Here is a 21080-nt window from a genome sequence, read left to right on the forward strand (position 1 = left end):
TACAAAAAGGGTGAACTCGTTACCAAATTCAAAATATTTTTCATTACAACCAAAATAATTCATCCAAATAATCTGGTAAACTATTTTCATAACCAAATTTCGCATTCATTTGGCAAGATGCCAGGATATTTTCAGTTACATTTTCATTAGAAAATCGTTGTTACTTTAATAAAATTGTTCCCTCCATTTAATGGATGACATCTCTTTTTTCGATAAAATGTTATGATCTTTTCCCTTAAATATGCAGACAAAAAAATGAGTTTTTAAAAGAAAAATAAGAAGTGGAAGTGCAGTATTGTACAGAAGCCAAATTTAGACGGGATTAATACAATGATACTGACCCATTTACATATCATGGACATGAAGTCTAATCTAAAACCAGTAAGGAAAGTTCAAAATTATAAAGGAAAATATTGTGTCCATAAGACAAATGTTGGCAGTGTGAAACTGTAATATGAACCTATATGAAAATCTGAACCAATTTCAAAAAATATTCAATACGCTATGCTAAATTTTGTCTTATTCGTACAAATATTGGCGGTATGGTGCCTAATTTACATAAAATCGGACGAAACTATATATGGGAGCTATATGTAAATCTGTACCTATTGGAACAAAACTTGGCATACATCAGTCTAGAAATCTGTGCAAAATTTTGTCTTAATGAGACAAATATTTGATATTTGGTGCTTCATTCACATAAAATCGGAGGAAGCTATATATGGGAGCTATACCTAAAACTGGACCGATTTCATCAACATTTCGCATACATCAGTTTGGACCTAATTTAGTACTCTGTGCACAATTTTGTTGCAATGGAACAAATATTTGGAGTTTGGTGCATCATTCACATAAAATCGAACGAAACTATATATGGGAGCTATATCTAAATCTGAACCGATTTGAACAAAACTTGGCATACATCAGTCTAGACCTCTGTGCAAAATTTTATCTCAATCGGACAAATATTGGGAATTTGGAGCATCACTCACATAAAATCGGAGAAAACTATATATGGAAGCTATATCTAAATCTGAACCGATTCAAAAAAAAACCAGTAAGGAAAGTAGTAAAGTCGGACGGGGCCGACTATATGATACCCTTCACCACTATGGGTATATTAAACAGGACTATTAACATGTAATTGGATGAAAAAAAGTAATATTTATCTAAATGTGAATCTACCTAGATCTATCCATAAAGTATGTTAATCGACTTCAAACAAATATAAATAAGTCCGTTGGGCTATGTCTGTACTTCTAGAAAACGCAACTACGTAATTGTATGCTCAATTTTGTGCGTTGTGCACAATTTGATGTCAATCTGACTAACATGAGGAGTCTGATGCCCAATTTACTTGAAATCGGTCGAAAATATATATGGAAGCTCTATTCAAATATTAAGCGATTTCAAACAAACTTGTCACAGGTTAGGTTATTCTAATTTCAGAACGTTTTGTTTCTATTGGTTCCTTAGTACGTCAATTACTTAAAATCAATCTATAATAAAAGGGAGCTATATCTAAATCTGGACCGATTTTCACGAAACTTGGCAGACATCATTCTAGGCTCAATTCAGTACGTTATGACAAATTTCGTGCAAATCGAAAGTTATGTAGGGACTTTGGGGCACCATTTACATGAAATCGTACGAAACTATATGTGGGAGCTATATCTAAATCTGGGCCGATTTTCTCGAAACTTGGTAGACATCATTCTAGGCTCAATTCAGTGCGTTATGCCAAATTTCGTGCAAATCGAAAGTTATATAGGGACTTTGAGGCACCATTTACATGAAATCGGACGAAACTATATATGGGAGCTATATCTAAATCTGGACCGATTTTCTCCAAACTTGGCAGACATCACTCTAGGCTTAATTCAGTACGTTATGCCAAATTTCGTGCAAATCAAAAGATATATAGGGACTTTGGGGCACCATTTACATGAAATCGTACGAAACTATATATGGGAGCTATATCTAAATCTGGACCGATTTTCTCGAAACTTGGTAGACATCATTCCAGGCTCAATTCAGTACGTTATGCCAAATTTCGTGCAAATCGAAAGTTATATAGGGACTTTGAGGCACCATTTACATGAAATCGGACGAAACTATATATGGGAGCTATATCTAAATTTGGACCGATTTTCTCCAAACTTGGCAGACATCACTCTAGGCTTAATTCAGTACGTTATGCCAAATTTCGTGCAAATCGAAAGTTATATAGGGACTTTGAGGCACCATTTACATGAAATCGGACGAAACTATATATGGGAGCTATATCTAAATCTGGACCGATTTTCTCCAAACTTGGCAGACATCACTCTAGGCTTGATTCAGTACGTTATGCCAAATTTCGTGCAAATCAAAAGATATATACGGACTTTGGGGCACCATTTACATGAAATCGTACGAAACTATATATGGGAGCTAAATCTAAATCTGGACCGATTTTCTCCAAACTTGTTAGACATCATTCTAAGCTCAATTCAGTACGTTATGCCAAATTTCGCGCAAATCGAAAGATATATAGGGACTTTGGGGCACCTTTTACATGAAATCGGACGAAACTATATATGGGAGCTATATCTAAATCTGGACCGATTTTCTCCAAACTTGGCAGACATCACTCTAGGCTTAATTCAGTACGTTATACCAAATTTCGTGCAAATCAAAAGATATATAGGAACTTTGGGGCACCATATACATGAAATCGGACGAAACTATATATGGGAGCTATATCTAAATCTGGACCGATTTTCACGAAACTTGGCAGACATCATTCTAGACCTAAATGATTAAGCTGTACCAAATTTCGTGCAAATCGAAAGATATATAGGGGCCGTTTACATTAAATCGGTTAAATATATATATGGGAGCTATATCTAAATCTGAACCGATTTTTCCCAATTTCAATAGGGTTCGTCCTTGGGCCGAATAAGTGACCTATGCCAAATTCGTTGTACAAAATTTCTTTCCAATCGACTTAGTTGGTGCACCATTTACTTTAAATCCGACGAAAATTTATATGGGAGCTATATTTAAATCTGAACCGATTTTCTTTAATTTTAATAGAGTTCGTCCTTGGACCTAATAAGTGATCTGTGCCAAATTTTATCCAATTCGGTTCATAAAACGACCTGTACTTTGTTTACTTTCTTTACAATTTATATAAATCGACTCAGAAAGTGATTCTATGCATATTCTAAAAAGGAACCATGTGTCTATCTCGCTTACTTTTGACAGTTACAAACATAATACCCTGTACCTCAGTTTGATGAAGGGTATAATTATAATGTAAAATTTGGAGAAGATGGAAAAATCAAAAATCCAGTAAGGAAGGATCAAATGACACCCTTTACCATTTTGGCTATATACAAAATATGCTCCTGCCTATAGAACAGAATCTTGAATTGAACAAAATTAAATATGTGATCTACATAAATATACGAACCAATTTAATTCAACTATGCACTGAACAAGCGTCCTTTAAGATTTATATCGGTACGCTAAACCGAATTAAATGAATGAAGCTCAATTCTTGAGAAAATAATTTATTTTTTAAGTGCATGTTTATATCCTTGATCACACTGTGGTATAGGGTATTAAGTATAAGTGCATAGCAGAAAACAGAATATGCATAGAATCACTTTCTTGGTCTATTTATGCATGCCCGTCCAGATATTCGTGTGAGCAAATTACAGATCTGAAAATATGATCTGAATTGGATGAAATTCGGCACAGCCCACTTATTTGGCCAAAGAACGAATTCTATTTCAAATTTTGCACATCACAAAAAAATATGTGCAAGATGGTGTATGTGTAGTTTTGTTGAAATCGGTTCAGATGTATGTATATAAAGCTCTGTTGAAACCTATTCAGACATTGATATAGCTCCATACAATGACAGTTATTGGGATTTATTGAAATCGGTTCAAATGCATATTTTCGACCGACTGAGATGACATATTGCTCTGTGAGTTGTGTCATTCTGCATACCGAATTTCGTGTATCAATTTAAATCATACTTAGGCCCCATTCATATAAATGATAAATATATATATACGACATGAAGTCTGTCCAATGAAGATGACATTTTGCAGATTAGATTGCCGAATGACACATCTACTGACTCATAAAAGTCAGTAGATACAATTAATTTGATAAAACATTTCCATTTATTGAGCGTTTTTTTTTTCTGTCAGGATGCCAAGATATTTTCATCATAATTCCGAAAAATCGGTTCAGATTAAGATATAGCTCTCATATATATTTTCATCCGATTTAAGGTAAATGGTTTACCAAAGTCCATATATATTTTTCGATTTGCACAAACTTTGGCACAGCGTAATGAATAAGGTCTAGAATGATGTGTGCAAAGTTTCTTGAAAATCGGTTCAGATTTAGATATAGCTCCCATATATATCTTGGTCCGATTTAAGGTAAATTTTGTACCAAAGTCCCTATATATCTTTCGATTTGCACATAATTTGGCACAGCGTACTAAAATAAATCTAGAATGATCTGTGCAAAGTTTCGTGAAAATCGGTTCAGATTTAGATATAGCTCCCATATATAGCTTCGCTCAATTTTAGGTAAATAGTCCACTAAAGTCCCTGGAAATCTTTTGATTTGCACGAAATTTGGTACAGTGTAATGAATACAATGATGTCTGCCAAGTTCCGTGAAAATCGGTTCAGATTTAGATATAGCTCCATACATATCTTCACCCGATTTAAGGTGAACGATGTGTGTTAAAGTTCGTGAAAATCGGTTCCGATTTAGATATAGTTCCCATACATAGTTTCGTCCGATTTTATGTAAATGGTGCACCAAAGTCCCTATATATCTTTCGATTTGCATGAAATTTGGCACAGAGTAATGAATTAGGTCTAAAATGATGTGTGTTAAATTTCCTGAAATTCTTCTAATCGGTTCAGATTAAGATATAGCTTCTATATCCGACCAAATGAAAAATTTAGTGTAGGTTGCATAATGACATGTTTATGTATCCAATTTCATTTTACTGGCCCTTTCAAAATACGACGTCTGTTAGGATTCATCTGTTGAATATACCCAAAGTGGTGAAGGGTTTCATATAGTCGGCCCCGTCCGACTTTACTGCTTTCTTTACTGGTTTTTGTTTTGTATTAATCAGGGAGTCTATAATAATCTCTGTACCAGAAACATGCTTCTGTTGAAGAAGGACAAGAACCCCCCTACCCGACGGTGGCTCCCAACCTCCTCCCTATGACTGAAGTCTAAGATGCTTGAAATATATCAGAAAATGCATCCAGCGATATTTTACTTCGTGTACGTTATACCTATTCAACAGTAATGTGGTATTTTGGGTTCTTACTTCTTATGGTGCATATTAAGTAACTAAACCCTCCACCATGTATTTCGACAGCACGTGCAGCACTTGAGCCTTGTCATTAAAATATACCATTTAAATCATATTATTCGTCAATGAAATGAGAAGTTTGGAGTGAACAACAAGTGTTGATTCAGGATAAATTTCATTCATCACACCCATGTCTACTAATACTGTAAACGACACTGTTCGGTATCACTTGTGTTAAGTACATCAGTTGAATGCCCTAAATGTTTTTTTTTCTTTAGAAGAAAACAAATTAACATTTGTTGAATTTGAAATTCATTAGATGTCCTAGTAAAGAAACGCACAATACATACAAAATTTGAGAGTTGGTTTCGCTAGCTGTCAATAGATGCCTGCCTTGGGTTGATATCTCTCCTATTTCCATGAATATCTTTATATTATATTTTTCAAATAGAAAACCAATCATTGTTTTCTAAAAATAAAATTTCAATGAAGAGTAAGATGAGCAATTTTTTAAATGACCTTTAATTATAGATTTATCTAAAGTTCAATTTGTGTTGACCTTGCAAATTTGCAATTAACCTTTTTGATTGCCTTTTGACCTGTCTCGATTGAAAATTGTAAATTAAATGCATCACTTGAAGTATAGTGTAACACAACAAAAAAACTCCATTTTTTAAAAAAGTTGGAACAAGTGATGACTGGGTTGATTTCCATTAATGGGTAGCCAATTAGTGATATGGGGTTATGGGGCTTTAGTACTTGTAAAGTCTATCTTTTTATCAGAATATGCTTGGAAGCATGCATGAATAAAACATAAGTAGGGAAACCCACCATGACTAAATCGTAGTAAATAGCAGGATTTTAAATACAAATTGTATTTGAATAGCACGGTCAATAATTATGCCATGGTTTATTTTTAGAATAAATGAAATAAAAATCGGTTGTATTCAGAATTTTTTAAGTTTTAATTATAAAATAAACTAGCTGGACCCGTGGCACTTCGCTGCCCCTGCCAGTGGTATTTACGTTAAATTTGAATAGCAGAGGCAATTTAAACTAATTTTAAGACTAGGCAAACACTAGATTTTTGTATGCTCTAAGCTTAACACTACAAAAATGTGTGAAATGTCCATGTATTCCTGCCTTCCTGATTGAAAACTGACAATATTTGTATAGAAGTTTTTGAATTATTTGCGGTTTTCTGTAATGGTAGTAAATTTTATTTTCTTGAATCTTAAAAACAGTGTTTTTCATTATACATATGAATTTTATGTATTTCAAAGCATTTTGAGATATGATTACGTTCGATGATATAACTCCTCATCCACGCGGATTCTTAGAAATTTATATAACCTATGTTATTCATAATGTATGTCATGGCGTTCTGTGAAAATCTCAGTAGAATCTGTTAAATTCTTTTATACCCTTCACCACACTGTGGTACAGGGTACTATGTCTTTGTGCATATGGTTGTTACAGACAAAAGGAATCGAGATAGACACATGGTTCCTTTTGAGAATATGCATAGAATCACATTTTGAGTCGATTTATGCATGTCCGTCCTGTATTTTTGTGAGCAAAGTACAGGTCGCATTTATGATCCGAGTTGGATGAAATTTGGTACAGCCCATTAGTTTGGCCCAAGGACGAACCCTATCGGATTATGGGAAATTGGAGAAAATCGATTCAGATTTAGATATAGCTCCCATATATATTTTGGCAGAGCGTACTAAATTAAGTCGACAATGATGTGTGCTAAGTTTGGGGAAAATCGGTTCAGATTTTGACATAGCTCCCATATTTAGTTTCGCCCGATTTTAGGTAAACGGTGGAAAAAAGTCCCTGAAAATCATTAGATTTGCACGAATTTTCGCATAGTTTCCTGAATTAAGTCTAGAATGGCGTGTGCTAAGTTTCGTGAAAATCTGTGCAAATTTAGATATAGTTCCTATATATAGTTTAGCCCGATTTTAGGTAAATAGTGCACCAAAGGCCCTGAAAATCATTCGATTTTGAAGAATTTCGACCTAGCGTACGCAATTAAGTCTATAATGACGTGTTAAAATAAGTTCAGATTTAGATATAGCTCCCTTATATAGTTTTACCCGATTTTAGGTAAATGGTGCGACAAAGTCCCTGAAATCATTTAATTTACACGAATTATGGCATAGCGTACTAAATAAAGTCTAAAATAATGTGTGCAAAGTTTCGTGAAAATCGGTTCAGATTTAGATACAGCTCCCATATATATTTTCGTCCCATTTTATGTAAATGCTGCTCCAAAGCCCCCTATATCTTTCGATTTTGGTTTAGCGTATTGAAATACGTCTAGAATGATGTGTTCAAAGTATCGTGAAAATCGGATCAGATTTACAAACACCTCCTATATATATTTTCGTCCGATTTTAAGTAAATGATGCTAGGCCGATTGACACAACGTACTGAGGTTAATATATATTAATCTCTGGCAAGCTTTGAAATCTGTTCGGATATAGATATAGCATAGCTTCCATACATAATTTCGACTTATTCATGTTTATTGCACACCAAATAATCAATGGGTGTTTGATTGAGATTAAATTTTAAACGGTGCAGCATACCGAATAGCGTGTGTCATGTTTGCTTTAAATCGATTTACAAAATTTAGCATAGGTTGCAGAATGTCATGTGTAGGGATTGATGTTAGTCGGTTTATATATAGATAAAGATCACATATTTAAGTTCGTTCAATTTCATGTCAATGTTCCTTCGAAAAGGCGACGTCTTTTAGGATACATATGTATAATATACCCAAAGTGGTGAAGGGTATCATATAGTCGGCCCAATCCGACTTTACTACTCTTCTTACTGGTTTTATTTTCAATATGCTGATTTTGAAAATGCAGTAGAAAGTGAATTTTCCGCTGATCGTCAAATGTTCATTTTTGTATAGATGACGTGTATTTACACCCACGGTTATCTGACAAATTTTTAAGCCGTTACCTATTCACAGTTTTTAAGATATATACATATTCAGGCTCATAATTTTTGTAAATCTCATTAACCCTTTGTGACACAATGTTGTCCACGGGCAACAAAAAGTTTTAGAGCTTAAATTGAATATGAAGCTAGTAGATATATATTTTTGGATTTCATATGTCAAGACCTGATTATGGACGACACATATCAAAAGAAAAATATAAAAAAACTAAATTTTGGTAATGTCGGACTGGGCCGACTATATGATACACGTTATCAATTTGGATATTTGCTACATATGTATCCTAACAGACGTTCGAAGGAACATTGACTTGAAATTGAAGGAACTTAAATATGTCATATTTATCTATATGTAAATAGACTATCAACAGTCCCTACACATGTCATTCTGCAGCCTATGCTTAATTTTGTTAATCGATTTAAAGAAAACTTGAGACACACTATGCTGCACTTTTTCAAATCTAATCTGTAGCAATTATCATGAATAGGTCGAAATTATATGGAAGCTATGCTACATCTGAACCGATTTCAAGGAAGCTTGCCAGAGACAAATTTATTTTATTTTTCAGTACGCTGTGTCAATCGGCCTAGCTATGGTTCTTTAGTGCACCATTTGCTTAAAATCGGACGAAAATATATAGGAGGTATATGTAACTTTGCTCACATCATTCTAGAATTAATTTAGAACACTATACCAAAAATCGAGTAAATCGAGAAATATATAGGGGCTTTGGAGCTCCATTAACATAAAATCGGACGAAATTATATATGGGAGATATATCTAAATCTGAACCGATTTGCACGAAACTTTACACATATAATTTTAGACATAACTCAGTAAGCTGTACCAAATTTCGTGCAAATCGAAATATATATGGGACTTTGGTGGACCATTTACATTAAATCGGACGAAAATATATATGGGAGCTATATCTAAATCTGAACCGTTTTTCACCAATTTCAATAGGGTTTGTCTTTGGTCCAAATTAATGAGCTGTACCAAATTTCATACAAATCGGATTATAAATGTGACCTGTACTTTGTTTACAATTTAACATAATCAGACGGACATGCATATATCGACTCAGAAAGTGATTCTATGCATATTTTCAAAAGGAACCATGACTCGATTCCTTTTGTGTGTTACAAACATATGTACAAAGACAATACCACGTACCTTAGTTTGGTGAAGGGTATAAAGAGGGCAAATATGTGTACAGTACTAATTAGTGTATACAGTCCAAATTATTTAAATCGCTTCGCACTCGAACTGTACAAATTCTGTCATCAGTATAACGTTTTTGATTGTGATATTTCTACCTTTATCATTTTCAGAAAAACCAATTGCGAATTGGCAGCACCTACATAAAAGTGGTTTGTGAACTTATGGTGTTTTTACACGATATGTATTTTACATATGTGCTGTCACTTTTTTACATATGGAAATCGAACTCGTCATGTGAAACATACGGAAATTTCAATGTGTCAAAACGATATGCAATTACATATGTATTTTTTCCGAATAGGACGCGCTCTATTTTCGTATGTGAAACATTAGGAAATCAGCTGTTTGAATGAAAGACACTGTTGGAAGAACATATTTCAATTGCAAGTCAAAGAAAAGTATGAAAAGACAACGATTACAAAATATTAAGGTGGTAAGAAAAAAATAAAAGTGTTTTTTTGTTTATAGGTTATGTCATATGTAAAATACATATGCCAATTTAACACACGTATATATCTATATGCAAATCTAAAATACATATCGTGTAAAAACACCATTAGTAAACACGTATATATCTATATGCAAATCTCGATCGATTATAAGGAAATTTGAATGCTACAGTACAATGCCTGTATAATGTTAAAAAAATTAAATCGGAAGAAAATCTATATTTGTTATATCTGATAAATATGTATGGAAGCTTTATTTAGGCTCACTAATCCACCCTGTGCAAAAATATATTTACTATTAGACTATTTCGGAACTAATTTCAACAAAACTTAACACATATCCCTTAAATTCCTTAAATGAAGTCTTAAATATGCTGTGCACCTTTTACATCAAATCGGACAAAATTATATGGGAGTTATATCTAAATCTGAACCGATTTGAACGAAATTTTTTACACATAATTGTAGACTCAACACCTATTGGATAAATCCATATATTTAAACTATATCTAAATCTGAACATATTTTCACCAATTTTAATAGAGATACTTAGGTCAAAAAATTACCTGTGCCAAATTTCATTCAATTCAGATAATAAATAATAAATGCTATCTGTACTGCCATATATATTCGTACGATTATATGTAAATAATGCACTATACCAGTCCGATTAAGACAAAATTTTGAATACCATACCGTATCGAGTCTTATGTGTTCACCAAAACATTCTACCTTGTCTTGTTAATGTTAATCTTCAAATGCATAAAATCAATCCGATATAAGCGAGGTGTACTTATACTCAATTATGCTGTGAAGTTATTATATATTTGTAATACATTGATTGCATATCTCAAACATACACACTAAAAGTTATATACATGGTAAAATTAGAGATCATAGCTATATTCTTTCATAAATAGCAATTTTACTAAATTCAGATTTGTTGTAACACTTATAGTACGCGTCTCCGAAACCACTTTCTTATCTTAGTCCAAAACATAAATTACCCTAGAGGAGAATCGTTTCTACGAAAAAAATATTTGTAAGGCCTAACAGAGCGTGGTTTGTGTGTAAATGATATGGTTATACTGTGAAGGCAGCTGTGGCGTATACGTTGTGGCAATCAATATACGCGCTTGAAATTACAGTAGTTCATAAAGACCTAGCTTATTTCCTAAAATATTTTTTAGGGAATGAATATTTTTCAACACATTGTGAAGAGTGGCCAAACAAAACAGAAAATGTTGACGCCTTTTTACGAAAAAAATGTTTATACCCTTCATATGAAAATACTAAACCAGTGAGCGCAGCAGTATAGTCGGTTTTCGATATTCCAATTCGTCGATATTCTAAATTTGGGCAATATTTCGAGATATGTACACCCTCTTGCCCGACTAGAGGTCAATAAATATTACTAATATTCAGTACAATCCTTCTAATTATTTTTCCAGATTTTATTCACCTTGAATAGTGTTGTGATGTTCGGCTTTCAATTGTGGCATATAGATCGACTCGAAAAAAACCAAAAAAAAAATAAGTTTTCGGTCCACTTCATCCTCTAAATATTAACTGATCTTTATCAAAAACAATAAGCCTCTTCATTGGCCATAACCCATCCTACATGCAAAATTTCGTGAAGATTGATCCATAACTGCGGCCTGTATCGAGTTTACAAATTATATGCCATGGTAAATTGCACCCAGGTGAAAATGGAATATCAAAACTACAGACACTCAGACACACAAAAATACAGACACTCAGAATATCCCTCGTTCGCTGTTGTTGTTTCCTCTCCAATCCTAAAGTTTGTTCAAGAATGATGTTTAATATTTCAAAGCAATTAGCAATTCTTTATTTTCAGTTGTGTCGACATTGTTATAGAACTATTCAAAAGTTGAACAACCACCTAATTGGTTGCTTTATTCTTATCCTTGATTTAATTATAATTAAATAACACAATTTGACTTCCACACTCTTCAACCTTGCCTTTGATATGAATGTTTTTCTGCTTCGCTGCGTTTCAAGACTTACTGATTATCGCCTAAACAGTTGATATTACAAAAAGGAATATCATCATGTCTTATGATTCTGTAATTTTTGAAGATGCTTTGCTATGTAATGTTGTCGAAAGAATTGAAAACTTTGTGCGGTCATTGAAACTGGCCATGAAATCGCATATTCAAATCCATTAAATCGTGACATCTTTTCTGTGTGTTTCTTTATATAAAAAGTTTTAGGTGTTGACGAAGGTGTTGTTACAGAAAAGCTACTTATTTTGTTACTTGTCTTTTGTTAATGTCAATAAAAAAGATAGATTTTAATTTGAAGAGATTTTGATAACACATTATGCTAAACATGTAGTCTAGACAGTCTTCGAAAGATATTTTAATACGATCTTTAAGGTTTAGTTCAGTGGAATTTTAGTTACTGTAATGAATAGTAGATGTATTAGGTGTACGGCTTTGGTGCGCCTTCAATATTTGTTTTAAACAGAGGGCAATAACTGGTGCGGAATCGTGAGTTTCTTATTCATTCAAATTTCAGTACAAAATGAAATCCAGAGACTTCATGCCAAATTAATTCTTGTGAAGGAGTCATATGAACCAGGAAGAATATAATGTGTATTATGCCTGAATAAGCACGATTCGGGCAATGTTGATTTTGCATATATTTTCCAACGTACATGTAGATAAATACATATGTTCAGAGATAAGCTATGTCGGCCCACATTTTGGCATAGCTCATATAAGTGTATCTCTTCACTTTTTCGGTAACTGGAGAATTTTAGGAAATTTCAGAATTTTGAATTACAATTATGGTATTTGTAATTGTGTATTTTACATGTGCTTATATTTTATATATGTTTAATTTTCGGCATTTTAAAGGTTTAAGTTGGTTTATATAAACCCGCCCGGTTCTCATTACCTTGTATGTTTCAATTGCGGTATTGCATTTTTAAGTACTTTCAAATCGGTAACATTTCCCAATAATTATGGATTGATTAAACTCGGATGGAGAGTAGAAATTTATCCTGGTAGACAGAATTCACCAGCATTTCCGAAGCATTTTTAACACTCTCATTTAAGGATGTTCCCTAGTAAATTCCATATTGTTTGACAAATTGATTACAATCAATTTATTAATTGCATTTATTTAAATGAATATTCATTGAACAACAAAATGTAATGAATTCCTGGAAAATTAACAAACACGCTATGCCACAAAATCTATTCACTTGAAATTTGGTCCTCGTTGTTCAAAATTTGGCACGTGCTACAAATCGCACTTTTACACGCTAAAATCAATTAGATCACTTTTTAATAATTTTAAATAATTTAAATGTAAACAATGGATGTTTAGATTTGTTTGAAATAATAATGCGAATCAAAAATCAAATAAAAATATTTGAAAATATTATTGAGTTTAGTTGCGGCGAATTTAGGTTGGAAAATTCAGCTTTGAAAGTCAAAATTCCAAAAAAAGTTGGATCCATTATATGTGCCCACATAATGCATAAATTGAAATGATAAATCTATTTAACCATCATAATAATTTTCTAGAAGACAAGTATGTGCGACGTTTCATAAATCATTTGCCGATAACCACATACAAATAAATGGCAAATTTGACTTAATATCTTCCTAATCGTTTGCAGGCAGTTACTCACCGGCATGACATTTGTATTCATAATCTGAAACGTGCCATATTTGGCAGATAAAACAAAGAAATATAAAAGCAATGATGACTTTGTCATTATTTGTCCGACAGACAATTCTAAATGGATTATGGTGGGCAATGGCATAAAATATTTATACAAAGTTTACAGATAATGACTTCGAAATTTATTTTGCGTGCAGAAATGTCGTTATTTTAATAAAGTGCAATATAATAGAAAATCTCTTGCACACCTTAGGTAATTATCGCTTTGGTTAGATGGGCCATCCTTAGAAAGAAAACAATTTTACACCGAATCAAGGCCAAGGAATATTGCTCCCATATACGAGTTCACATCTAAAGATTGTCCGAATGCTCTAAAGTTTTTCACAGCGTATCTCATTGAATCTACAATGAGTTGTACTAATGTTGTTGAAATCGGTTCTGATGTCTATAAGGCTCCCATATATATGTTACACCAACGGCTTTATGCGCACCCGATTGAAATAAAATTTTGCAAAGTTTACCGAATAACAGTTTCGTTTATATTTCTGAAGTTCATGAGAACGTGTTGCTATGACAAAATTTCCGTTAATAATCACATTATAACAAATAAATAAAACTATTTTTTTTCTCATTCACTGACTATGAACATCAGCAACAATTATTAAGTGGTTTCTCTGAGAAATATATTATAAACATATATGTACATGTCAGTAAAAAATATGCGACGCTTAAATACCGCAAATGTGTTGAAGCGATAAAAATATTAAAACGCAAACCATAAACCAGTGAAAGTAATTTTCTGTCAGCGGGGGAAATTCGTAATTGAAATGTCATTAAAGCGAGAAAATGAAAATCATAACGCAACCAGTGAAAAAGTTATTTTTTTTAAATTTTGAAGACTTTCAAGTTATATTGCAAATAAATTTTATATTTTAATTATAAGCTCAAATAAAGGTATTGAAGCGGTTTCCACTGTAGGGATGCGTAGTTGAGTACAAGAATAAAATTTTATACTTTTCGGTTTTTTAGATTTTTTGGCGATTTTTCGATCTTTAAATTTTTTTAAACTAGTTCAAGATCCACTTTTGGATTTTACTGATTAATGCAAAATCGACTGAAATTTTATTTTTTTATAAAAATTATTGACAAAGGATAACATAAAGTTATGGAATGTGTAATTTTTGGTCATTTTGGGCTTTATTGTAATAAACCAAGTATTTATAAAGAAAGTCGACATTGCGATTTCCTCAAAGATTAATAGTCGACTTCGACTTGAAGACTTTTCAATACAAAATGTCGATTAATCGATTAGTTGAAAGTCGACTTACGTATTTATATTCCGTTGTAGCTCGAAAACGGATGATAAAATGAATGGTTGGAGGTCAATTCTGTACCCTATGCAAATTTTCGTACCAATCGGACAAAAATTGGCCTCTTCATTATAGACTCGGTTCGATTTAAGTAGGGTCCGTCCCTAGGCCAAGTAATTAAGCTGTGCCAAATAAATTTCATTCAATAAATATGTACACATACTGAAGACCAAATGTGTCTGACCACTTGTTAAACACGTAATATCGACCGGAGCTTTTATATACGCCCTTAGACATGGCAAATTGCTGACAGGAGAAAATGAGCCGATATTAACCATTTTTAGTAAAAAAGATTTACCACCGAATTTGAACCAAAAAATATATAATTACTACCATATTGGTTGGAACATTTTTTTATGAAATCCAAAATGTGGATTGGTATTAAAATTTTTGATAGAAACAATTTATACCCAATGGGAACTCTAACTATCAAAATAGAGCCAAAACTCAAAATCAAAATAGAGAAAAACTGATAATTTAATATTGATAGTTTTTCGTACGGAGATTTTCTAACCAATGATTACAGTCAATTTTATTAAATTTTGGGTATGAGTAATATTCTAAGAAAACAAAAATTCATGTCACAAACAACTGGACCGAACTTGGGTAGCAACTTCATCATAGAAAAAATTAAACGGGACACCAGTAATCCGATAAAATTATGAAAAATTTGGTTAAAATCCTAATAATACCGATAATGTAGTAGAACCTAAATGTGGGGGTAATATCAGAACAAAATTCCGTACAAATTTCAGAATGCCAGACAATGTAGCGCTACACTTCGGGGGCTATATCAAAACATTTGTATTTGCTACATATATGTATGTCAGTCTAAAGCCTTGTAAATACCGAAACTTAAGGGGTACTATTATGTGGATTGATATAGCCCATATTCTGCCTGTTAAAATTGAATTTGCTGTTATATGGTACTTTGGGTTCTTATTGGTGCTGTCCAGCGTGCTGTGTGGACGACTGAAGCCAATGGTCAATGGCATTATTGACAGCTTCGAGGTAGTCAAAGGTTTTATATACCTTGGTACCGCCATAAGTAAAACGAATGACATCAGTTTTGAATTTCGGAGAAGAATAGTGTTGGCCAACAGATGCTATTATGGTCTGAGCAAGCAACTCAAAAGCAAGGCCACCTCCTGCCAGACCAAACTCGCACTCTACAAGACGCTGATACTACCCGTGCTGTTATATGGATCTGAAGCACTGAAGCAAGCATATGAGGCAGCTCTTGAAGTGTTTGAGAGAAAAATCCTCCGATAGATCTATAGGCCGATCTGCGTTGACGGTGAATATCGCCGTCGAATGAACCATGAGTTCAACCAGCTATTCTTGGACATCGGCATTGTTAGACTTATTGAGCTGCAGCGACTACGTTGGCTAGGTCATGTTGTGAGATTGCATGAAGATGCCCCAGCCCAAAAGGCATATAAAAGCGAACCAGCTGAAGGCTCACGCAAAAGGAGAAGGCGACGAATAAGATGGAAAGGTCAAGTGGAAGACAACATTGGAAAAACTTCACAAAAAAAGATCCACGCGCTTGGAAATCTTTTTTAAGCTCGGCTTATGGAACGAAAGTTCTGTCACAAGCCAGCTAATTAAGTAAGTAAATTGGGCAACAAATCTCCATTTCTAACTTTTTATATTAATTTAGTTATGTGATTTTTTCGCGTTTTGAGGTTATCCCCATATAGCCGTATTTCATCCTAGAATGGGGGATATTCTCTACTCCAAATTATCAGTGTATAACATACAAAATTCTGAGTCTATTCTGAGCCATCTATTATAATCATTCTACCTTCGGTGCTATAGTTGCTGTATGGTCTGGAACCATATTTACAATAAATCCAATGATACACACTTTTGGTGCTCACTGTTCTCATATTTTTATTTGCTGTCGAATAGCGGTTCGCATAATGTACATATGTACTCACATACATATATACAATTGTAATTATTTATTTTTTAGTACCTTCCAATTTTACTGGAATAATTCCAATAAAATTGGGAAAACATAAGACGGCTTTAAAAGCGATCGCAAAAAAAAGCCGCTAGTTTAGTTATCTCTCGGTATTAAAAGCGCCAGCATCCCCCGCAGTGACAGTGAACACAAAACACAATTTATACAAGAAACATTACATTGAATTAATTACACAAAATTTAACAATACAAAAGATATCAAATTGAATTAAATTAAATACACTACATTTAACAATACTATATCACTACATTGAATTAAACGTCACATACAACAATTAAAAGAATTTTGTACATACATAACACCATTACAACAAACACAACATTGAATTCACAATAAAACCAAAAAAAACTACACAAACCACCAACACTTATCAATCCCAAAGAAAAAAAAAAAACGGTTTGTATAATAAACAAACATTTGGTCCATGCGAGCCAGATTAAGTGGTTTATTAACGAAAAAATAAACAAAATCAACAAATTAAAAAAAATAGTGAAGTGCTGAAAAAAAAAAATTATCACAAAACATATTAACAAATAGTGAGAACAAGTGGAATCGGAACACGATAGTTCACTAAAGTGAACCAACCCATTGAACACATACAGTGTAAACAAAACACAAAGAGAAAGTGATAATTTGGATAAATTTTTTGGTGAAAAAAAAACATAAAAAATTAACAAATTCAAAATAAATAAATACAAATAAATAAACCACAACACTCACAACAAAAATAATTTTCAAAAAAAAACCGTGCAAATACAACAACACCTTGAACAAAAAGTGAGAGTAGTGATAAATACAACAACAAGAAAACTAAGAGTGCAACAAGGTGAAAATACATACATTGCAAAAAATCAAATAAGAAGACAACAAAAACATCAAAACATCAGCACAACAACAAAAGGCGCCAACAAGAAGAAGACCTGGAACATCACTGAAGAAGACAGGAATATACACACATACACACACATTACATTCCACAAAGAAAACAAAGTGAGTACGAATAAGATTTGATATTGGGGCGAAATCAAGCATGCAGGGATCGGCAACTATTGGCACCGACCTGTAATGTCACTGAAGAAGCACCCTTGGAAACAATTTGACTCTTTTGAACGAAAAAGACCCAGAAATCAAACATCGAATCAAGGACTGACGTTGACCCTTGCATATAAAGGGAACACACATATACATCCACATAGACACACACACACACCTAGTTTTTTAACGTTAAAATTGCAATTTTGGGAAAATTTGAAAAAAAAATCTTTTGTGTTGGAACTTTTGTGGAAAAAGTTGGAACTTTTGTGGAAAAAGTTGGAAAGTTGGAACTTTTGTGGAAAAAGTTGGAATTTTTGGAACTGTTTAAAATTTATCCTCTCTCTAATCTATGTCCGTCCGTTCAAATTGGAATATTTGGTTGGAAAATTGACCCGCCATTTTTGGGACACTTTACATAAAATTATTGTGCACCATATTGAATTTGGGAAATCACTGACCCATACCAATATAGAACAGAAGTGGATTTTTTACATGCATTTTGGAAATCTTACATTTTTAAATACATAGCGTATACAAAATTTGGCGCAATTCTTGGCGTCATAATTTACAAACACATAAATATTTTGGAGTTACATACTACTATATAAATACATAATCGCCATATCAAGTTTTTTGGGCGCAATTTTTGGCGTCATCGCAACACATACCAATTTACATGAAATCCATTTGTTGAACAAAATAATTGAAGGTTATAAAAACTTATATTGGCAACCTCAAATAATTTGTCATAACATTTGGATATTCATGATATTACACCCTGATAAACATTTTTACTATTGAAAACTATTTTGAACAATATTTCTTTGGATTTGAAGTTTTTGAAAAATACTTGTACTTTATTTGCGCATTTGGAATATTTGTTACCTATGACAAACATTCGAACAAAAAGTTGAAGTTATAACTTTTTGTCTTTGCTACAATTAAAATCCTCCTACAAGCGGAATTTTAAGCGATTTTAAACATCGTTGAAAAATTTGATACTTTTGATTGGAGAAACTTTTCACAATCCTACACAATTTGGATTTCAAAATCAACATTTATGTTTCTTGCACAACTTTGTGGACTTTTCAATTTTTTTGGAAAACAATTACAACTATATAGCGTTGCGCAACCCAGCGGACCCTTTGAACTGTAAAATATCCATTGTAATTTTTTGGATATTTTTCGATACTTTTAACATTTTTGGATTCAACATACAGCATTTGTACCTTTTGCAACCAAACACACATATTGGATTGGAACCTGCTACGAAATTTTTATGAGAATATTTTGAGATTTAAACATTTTTGGATATTACTTTCCTATTGATATTATTGGCATCCCATCACGCATTTTGGATTGACATCGATCGTTAACACTTCTGAAGACATTTTCTTTTGGAAAAATTTACCCTTTTGGATAAAATTTTCTTACATCAATTCCATTGGAAAACCAACATATATTTTTTGAATTGTGAAACAAATTTTTAAATTGCTCAAAAAAAAACCACATTGGATAACAGCATCGTTGCTTGGCATAAATCTCGTTTGGTGGACAGACGGAGTGCTTCGTAAACTTTTTGACGATTTTTACGTTTTCGAAAGACATTTGTCCTTTTTTTGGACATTTTACTTAATTGTGTCTATTGATTTTCTTCGCCCAATTGACTCAGCTAAAATATATTCTCGGCTTATAAAAAAAATATTTACATTAAATATTTTTTTTTTTCTCTCTCACTCAACTCAATCGTAAACCAAAACATACACATTCAGGCTCAAAAGTTCATCTTGTCGTTTGTCTAATAATTTGGGAATTAACTTCAAAATTTTACTCTGTAAAATTATTTGAAAACGTTTTGACCCCTTAAAAACTTACTTCCTCGAGATTTGAGCAACTTTATCATATTCTTGCAAAGCAAAAATTTGTTATAGAGTTAAACGCTCAACATTATCAGGATGGAAAAACGTATGCGTGAAAAATTTGCAAACTGCGTAAACGATCTGCAGGATTTTGCTTCAATTTTCTCAATTGCAAAAACAGATGAGGACGTACATTCTTTGGAGGCTACAAGAGTGGAGCTGAATTCAGTTTATGATCAAGTGAAGCGAGCGTATGTGGAGTGCAGGGATCATGTTCCAGAAGCCGATGAGAAACCAATAGACAAAAATAAACTGAGAACACATTATTTGGAGGCAATTGATACTTATAAAAAGGCGATAAGTTCAATTAATGGACAAATCCAGACCATCAAGCAGCAATTGGAGGAAAAAACCAAACGGGAGTCTCAAATGGAGCAGAAACAAAACACAGAAGCCGATTTTGCCCCGATATCTAGATTACCACCATGCGATACCGACTCTTTCAAAGGAGGATACAATGCTTGGCCAACATTCCGGGATTTATTCACTGCAATTTATATTCAAAATTCAAAATTGAGTAATGTGGAAAAGCTATTTCATCTTACACAGAAGACAACAGGAGAGGCAAGAGATATAATCAGTCATGTCCCTTTAACAAATGATGGCTTTGAATTAGCTTGGAAACTTTTAACCGATCGGTACGAAAATCGAAGGATGCAAGTGAACGAGCAAATAAAAATACTGTTTAATTTACCAAATGTTACAACAGACTCTAGTTCGAGTATTGAAAAATTACAAAGAGCAGTCACTAGTTGCATACAGACTTTGGAAACATTAAAAATTGAAGTATCTGGATGGGATCCAATTCTTATATACCTATGTTCCAGTAAACTTCCCAGATCTTTTCTAGAAGATTTTGAAAATTCACTTGAAGACTGCAAAACTTTACCATCATGGGATGATTTTAACAAATTCTTGACGCACAAATTTAAAACTTTGGAATCCGTTGGGAACATTAAATCAAGTTTTTCAAAATATGGCCAAGGAAAATCGGATCCAAACAAAAACATGAAATATACCAACAGTTTTCAAACAAATATTATCCCGAACTCGAAAAATACAGGGAATAGGAATAACCCAAATTCTCAGCAACCAAAACAAGCTTA

Source organism: Musca vetustissima, unplaced genomic scaffold, assembly GCF_032173495.1.
Source record: "Musca vetustissima isolate MV318-11 ecotype Yass unplaced genomic scaffold, APGP_CSIRO_Mvet_v1 utg67164, whole genome shotgun sequence".
NCBI lineage: Eukaryota > Metazoa > Arthropoda > Insecta > Diptera > Muscidae > Musca > Musca vetustissima.